Raw genomic sequence first — 7042 nt, 5'->3', positions numbered from 1 at the left:
CTTACTTGTTGTTTATAGGTTACCAGACTCGTCCCGAGCCATTCGTAACCCCCAGTCGCTCAGGCAAGTTTTCTACCCGATATACTGTTGTTGTGATGTAAATATATGTATATGCATTATCTTGTGATAGTGCATGATTGTTATTAGCAAATTTTGCGATATATTGGAGCATGCTGATATGGTATATATGCATGTCTGTTTCGTAATCTGGTTATCTATCTGTTGATTTCAATGCTTATAGTTGCATAATACCTATGCTAGAAATAAGCAAGTAGTTGCGTATACCCTTAGTATAGGGGATAAAAGGTGAACATATTTCTAAACCGGGAGTCGAGGATCCCGAGTAGATTTCATATATATATGGATATGGATATATATATATATATTTATATATATATATATGGTTATAGTTTTCCAAACTATTAATCGAATAATGTTTATTCGATAACTTTAACTTTATTTTATTATTGAATATTATTTCGAATATTATTCGAGGACTTATGACTACTTTTACATTATTTATTGAATATTATTTCGATTATTATTCGAGGACTTATGACTCTTTTATATTATTTATTGAATATTATTTGAATATTCATTTGAGGATGTATGACTCCTTTATTTTATTTAATGAATATTATTTATAATATTCATTCGAGGTATTATGACTCAGCTTATTTTATTTATTGAATAGTATTTGAATATTCATTTGAGGATCTATGACTCCGATTATTTGCTGAGATATATTCTTTATTTTATTAAAGAATAAGGTGTAAATAATCAAACTTATTTTCGATTATTCAAATAAAGATAATACTTTCATATAAGTATATCTTTGGTTATTTAATACTCGTTTCAAGTGTAAATTTTAATACTTCTACTTCAATTATTTTGATAAAGATTATTCTTTATGGGAATATTATTTAATTAATAATATTCAGATATTTTCTAATATTCTGGGGACTGATTTACTTCATTAAATCAGCCTTACTCCAAACACTCTTTAAAGTGTTTTCGAGTCTTCAAAATGATTTTTAAAAAGTCAGAGCGGATCCCAAAACTCATTTTTATATTTAAGATCTTCCTTTTTAAAGGGGATTTGAATACTCGCTCAAAACCTGGGGAATCCGGCTCTGTGGTGTATTTTATATTCGCAACGAGGTTGCAGATTTGGTAAATGAATTGATTACTTGCCCAATGTTCGGGAAGTAAGCCCATCTAATTGAGTCGGCATAAGCGACAGGCCGGGGTACGGTCTAATATTGTGTAAGTGGCTGGGTGGCAGTCCATCAACGCGTGAGGGGCCGGGGTACGGTCGAGCGCGAGGTCTTAATTATGACCAGGGTGATGACCGGTGAGGAATTCATCCATCTACAGTAGAAAAGGTTACTTATTGGTATCTTTGCCTGATCAGCGAGATATCGGGTTTATGCCAAAATTCTTTTCCTTTCCAAAATTCATTGGATGTTTCGAACTCTGTTCATACTTCACATAACAGAGGTTCCAGGAAATGTTTTCGGGATATATATGTATGTGGATATATATATATATCGGGACTAAATAAAGTATCTCATAACTTTTTCATTCAATAATATTTCAAAGATTGAATCTATTCAAGTCTTATCTTGTGGTCTCATCAGTGGGATGAACTTTTGAAACTGATTATAACTTGAACGGTGGTAGATCAAGTAGTATTGGGAAAGATATAAGTATATTGGGGTATTTGGTAACCTCATCTTTTAAACTTATATCTAATTAATAATTGTCTTATGAATGACAAAGATTTTCAGAAAAACGTTGAGACAAGGTTAGATATATGAGATCACCTTGCAACGATATTTTTATACAGTTATACACTGGGATTTTGTGTATATTATGCATGGAAGAGGACTTCCAATATTTTGAAAAGTATATATGTATATATACTGAATATTTTGCGACTTCATCGCATTAAGATATCAAACTTGGTTCATTTCTTTTGACCAAGACTTTCATGAGTACTATGAGAAGGCTCATATACTAGTAAGTATATACTAGTAATTATCTTACACACGATAAAAGATTCTAGTAAGTATCCATTTAGATACTTATATTATTGTTATCACTATATATTATCTTGCGAGCTGTAAGGCTCACTCTTGCTTTATTTCTTCATCACACAACAACAGTTAGGAAGGATGGCCAGACTCCAGCAGACCCAGCGCAAGCGCGTGGGAAGCGTCCCGCGTCTTCCCGTTGATGTCGTAGCTGCTATAGCTGCAGAGGTAGATCTATTGTAGATTAGACCATCTGCTTTTGAGAATCAATTATGTATAATTATAACTTGTGGCAGATAATGGCAATTAACTGTAAATTTATCAAGTAATCGTTTTGGGTTGTAATAACTTTTAAATTGTGGATTCAAAGACTTGTACTTATTTGAATTTCATCTCTGAGACTATAACGGGTTGTGGTGTATGTTAGTGTGGGGTCACAGCATAAGGTTGGTTATTATTAATTAAGTGAAGTGATATTGTGGAAAGAAAGACCGTGACGACCCGGATCCCCGACCCCGGATCTGGGGGTGTTACAGTATATGAACCTGCACATAGCTCACAAACACTAGCTATATGATTAACTCCATAGTTAGCCAGAGAATCGATATTCATAGACAACGCCTTTAGTTGAGCAGTGATAGCCGTAGTTGTATCCACTTCAAGAACTCCTGCTACCCTGCTCTGTGGCAGTCTCTGGGTTAGATACTGATATTCATTAGCGGCTATCAGTTCAATTAGCTTATAAGCTTCCTCATAGCTTTTAGCATATAGAGCTCCCCCTGATGCTGCATCGAGCATAGGTCTCGGTTGTGCTCCCAACCCATTATAAAAGAAATTGATCACCATCCAGTCAGGTATTCCATGATATGGACACTTTTTAAGTATCTCCTTGTAGCGCTCCCAAGCTTCACATAAAGTTTCACCCGATTGTTGCGCGAATTAAGTAAGAGCATTCCTGATTGCAGCTGTTTTTCCCATAGGGAAGAATTTAGTGAGAAACTTTTGAGCAAGATCTTCCCAAGTAGTAATCGAACCAGCTGGTAGAGGGTGTAACTAGCTCTTAGCCTTGTCCCTTAGAGAGAATACAAACAGTCTCAGTTTTACCACATCCTCAGACACACCATTGAACCTGAAGGTGTCGCAGATCTCTATGAAATCCCTGATGTGCATATTTGGATCTTCCGTTGGAGAACCCCCAAACTGAACTGTGTTATGTACCATCTGGATCATGTCAGGCTTGATTTCAAAGGTATTAGCTGCGATGGTTGGCCTGACAATGCTAGATTGAATGTCATTGATCTTTGGTTGAGAAAAATCCAACAACGCCTTCGTTGCTGCTGCTGGTTCTCCCATTGCATAAAAACTAGAGTACCTGAAACACAAACAAGTAAACCATGAAAGTAAAAGAATTCGAGTCAGTGAACTTTAACAACCACTGATGTCAAGTACATAAACTAAAAATTAACACCGAGTCCCCAGAAGCGGCGCCAAAAATTTGTTAGGGCGAAAACACGCGCTAAAATTACACGCAATTATACGCGTTCGCAAGTAGCATGAGATATAAATCAGATTCGTTCCCATAGAGACTCTTTTTAGTTAACTTAAGATTATGCACATATGCAACAATGGTATGGCTATCGCTCAACGCTAAGACAATAACAAGTTGAGATGTTTATATATAAGATTAAACTAGCATGCAATTAACTAATAATAAAAGTAATTGAATTAACTATATGAGACAAACAAGGGATTCTAACTTCATTAAATACTTCATTCAAAGTCATTGTTCTTAACCTTAGCATGCAATGGTTCTTAACCTTATCTGTGTTTGAGTTGTAATTTGGACGCTTGTTTCTTTTTTTGTTGAACCTATATTCTTGTGTGTACTTTGATTTTATTTATTCGTATAAAGACTACATTTGCTATATCATGTTTTCATTGAAACCCACATTGATGATGAGTTCAATTATGGGCTAATCGTTATCGTGGGGTTCTAGCGGATTTATTTATGGATTTCTTTAGTTAAATTATTTGATGCCTTAGTATGTGGTTATTGTATGATATCCTAGTATTAGTTGTGCGTATTCGTCTTATGAGTGTCGCAAACTTATAAGATAGTGTGGTAATTCTTAATGAAGGGAAAGTGAATTTAAGGATTTAGAACTTGCCATGCTAGCATAGGTTCATGTATTGTTATGCATGATTCGTAGGTAATATTACCCATCTTACTTGCCCTGTGTAATCAAGATAGATAACTTGTACTTAAACCGTTATGTTGTCAAATTCTATAGACATATAGGGTCTCAATATAATTGGTGCCTATTCGGCTTCTATCTCTTTTGTGGATGTCTGGTAGAATGGTACTCGTGCAACGAAAGTTGGCGTTTATCAGTTTTGTGTTGTCTGATTAGTGTCATCACAATTGCATGCTAAGGCTAAGAATAATAAGGCTATTGAATGAAGTACTTAATGAAGCTAGAATCCCATGTCTGTCATATATATTAACTCAATCTATTTTATTCTCGTAGTTATAATAATTAGCGTAATTCTTAGTTATAAACATTCTCACTTTGTTAAAGTCTTAGCATTGAATAATAACCATACATTGTTGCTTAGGTGCGTAATTTAGATAGTTAACCAATACAGTCTCTGTGGGATCGAATCTGATTTATATCTTATACTATTTGCGAACGCGTATACTTGCGTGAATATTAGTGCGTGTTTAATGACTAAAAAGTTTTTGGCACCGCTGCTGGGGACTGCAGTCTTAATTACTAGTTTATGTGCTTTCCATCAGTGGTCGTTAAAGTTCATTGACTCAGACATTGTTACTTATTTGTTTCCTTGTTTTATTTCAGGTGATTTAGTGAGGGTGTATGTATACACGTTCGCGTACTCGTAAGAGAACACTGGATAAAGCCGAGAAAGAACTTGTGGTTGTTCATAGGGAAGTTTTTGAGGAAGAAAAGAAGGTAGAAGAAGAAAAGAAAGTTGAAGAGCCAATTGTAGTAGCTATGGGTGATCAAGAAGAAAATCTGAAGGCTTTGATGGACTATTCTAAGCCTAAGATTAATGATATTTAGTCTAGCATCATTAGACCAGCCATCACGGCTAACACTTTTGAGATCAAGTCAAGCATGATCGAGATGATACATAACTCAGTTCAGTTTGGGGGTTCTCCTACCGAAGACCCTAACATGCACAGTGGGGATTTTATCGAGAATTGCGACACTTTCAAGTTCAATGGTATGAGTGAAAATGCTATCAAGCTGCGACTCTTCCCATTCTCTTTTAGGGACAAAGCTAAGTGCTGGTTACACTCTCTACCGACAGGGTCTATCACAACTTTGGAAGATCTTGCTCAAAAGTTTCTCACTAAATGTTTTCCCATGGCGAAGACTGCGGCAATCAGGAATGCTCTTACCCAGTTCGTGCAGCAAACTGGAGAATCTCTGTGTGAGGCTTGGGATCGATATAAGGAGATGCTAAGGAAGTGTCCATACCATGGCATGCCTGATTGAATGATTATCAACTGTTTCTACAATGGATTGGGTCCTACTTTTAGGCCCATGCTTGATGCAGCATCAGAAGGAGCCTTATGGTCTAAGAGCTACGATGAAGCTTAAGAACTTATTGAACTGATGGCTGCTAATGAGTACCAGAATCCTTCCCAGAGACTGACTCAGGGAAAAGTTGCAGGAATTCTAGAGTTGGATGCAGCAACAGCTATAGCTGCCCAACTTAAGGCTTTGACAATGAAGGTGGACACTTTGGCTAATTATGAAGTTAATCAAATCTCTCTGTGAGCTTTGTGTTGGTGCCCATGAGACTGATCAGTGCACAATTTCTAATGAATCAGCTCAGTTCGTGAGCAACTTCAAGCGATCGCAGCAACCTGTGTCAGCCACCTATCATCCAAACAACCGCAATCATCCTAATTTCAGTTGGAGCAATGCTCAGAATACGGTTCAACAACCTTATCAGCAGTATCCAGCTAAGCAGTACAACCCCCCTGGTTTTCAGCAACCGCAGTATGCACCAAAACAACAACTCCAGCTGCAATAAGCTAATTAAAAATCTGAATTAGAGGAGTTGAAGCTTATGTGCAAGAGCCAAGCGGTTTCCATCAAGACCTTGGAAAATCAAATTGGGCAAATTGTCAATGCCTTGCTAAATCATCAACCTGGTACACTGCCAAGTGACACTGAGGTACCAGGAAAGAAAGAAGCTAAGGAGTTGGTAAATGCAATCACTTTGAGGTCTGGAAAGGTTGCGAATCCCGAACAAACTCAAGAGTTAACTGAAAAAGCTAGAGCTGAGAAAGAAGTAGAGCATCAGGATGAAGAAGTGGAACCAAGGAAGACTATTGTTGAGCATACTCTGCCTGAGGGTAATACAAGGGATAAACAGATCTATCCTCCACCTCCTTTTCCTAAGAGGCTGTAGAAGAAAAAGCTGGACAAGCAATTCGAGAAGTTTCTGGAGGTGTTCAAGAAACTTTATATCAACATACCTTTCACTGAGGCTCTCGAGCAGATGCCTAGTTATGCAAAGTTTATTAAAGGTATTCTCTCTCGGAAGGTGAAGCCAGATGATCTAGAAATTGTCACTCTCACGGAGGAATACAGTGATGTGCTGCAACAGAAGTTGCCTCCGAAGCTTAAAGATCCAGGAAGCTTCACTATTCCATGTACAACTAGAAAAGTATCTTTTAACAGATGCTTGTGTGACTTGGGAACTAGCATCAATCTGATGCCTATGTCAATTTTCAAACAGCTGGACTTGCCTGATCCCAAACTAACTTACATGACCTTGCAGTTGGCCGACCTTTCTATTATATATCCAAGAGGTATTGTGGAGGATGTCTTGGTCAAAGTGGATAAACTCATCTTCCCTGCTGATTTCGTCATTCTTGATTTCGAGGAGGATAAGAAGATTCCCATAATCTTGGGAAGGCCTTTCTTGGCAACTGGCCGAACCTTGATTGATGTACAGAAGGGTGAGCT

At 37.2% G+C, this 7042-nt stretch overlaps 2 non-coding genes across 2 annotated transcripts; one reads left to right on the top strand and one right to left on the bottom strand.

Annotated features, from left to right (window-relative positions):
- The first annotated feature begins 2892 nt into the window (after positions 1 to 2892).
- LOC141670086 (small nucleolar RNA R71) lies at positions 2893 to 2999 on the top strand. Its single transcript, XR_012554334.1, has one exon. It is a non-coding gene; the product is annotated as a small nucleolar RNA R71 (small nucleolar RNA).
- Positions 3000 to 5440: 2441 nt separating this feature from the next.
- LOC141669087 (small nucleolar RNA R71) lies at positions 5441 to 5547 on the bottom strand. Its single transcript, XR_012553383.1, has one exon. It is a non-coding gene; the product is annotated as a small nucleolar RNA R71 (small nucleolar RNA).
- Between the last annotated feature and the right edge of the window lie 1495 nt (positions 5548 to 7042).

This window comes from Apium graveolens, chromosome 6 (genome assembly GCF_009905375.1).
Source record: "Apium graveolens cultivar Ventura chromosome 6, ASM990537v1, whole genome shotgun sequence".
In the NCBI taxonomy this organism is placed as follows: Eukaryota; Viridiplantae; Streptophyta; class Magnoliopsida; order Apiales; family Apiaceae; genus Apium; species Apium graveolens.
The sequence above is the reverse complement of the archived record's forward strand: the minus strand, read 5'-3'. Positions and strand labels throughout refer to the sequence as shown.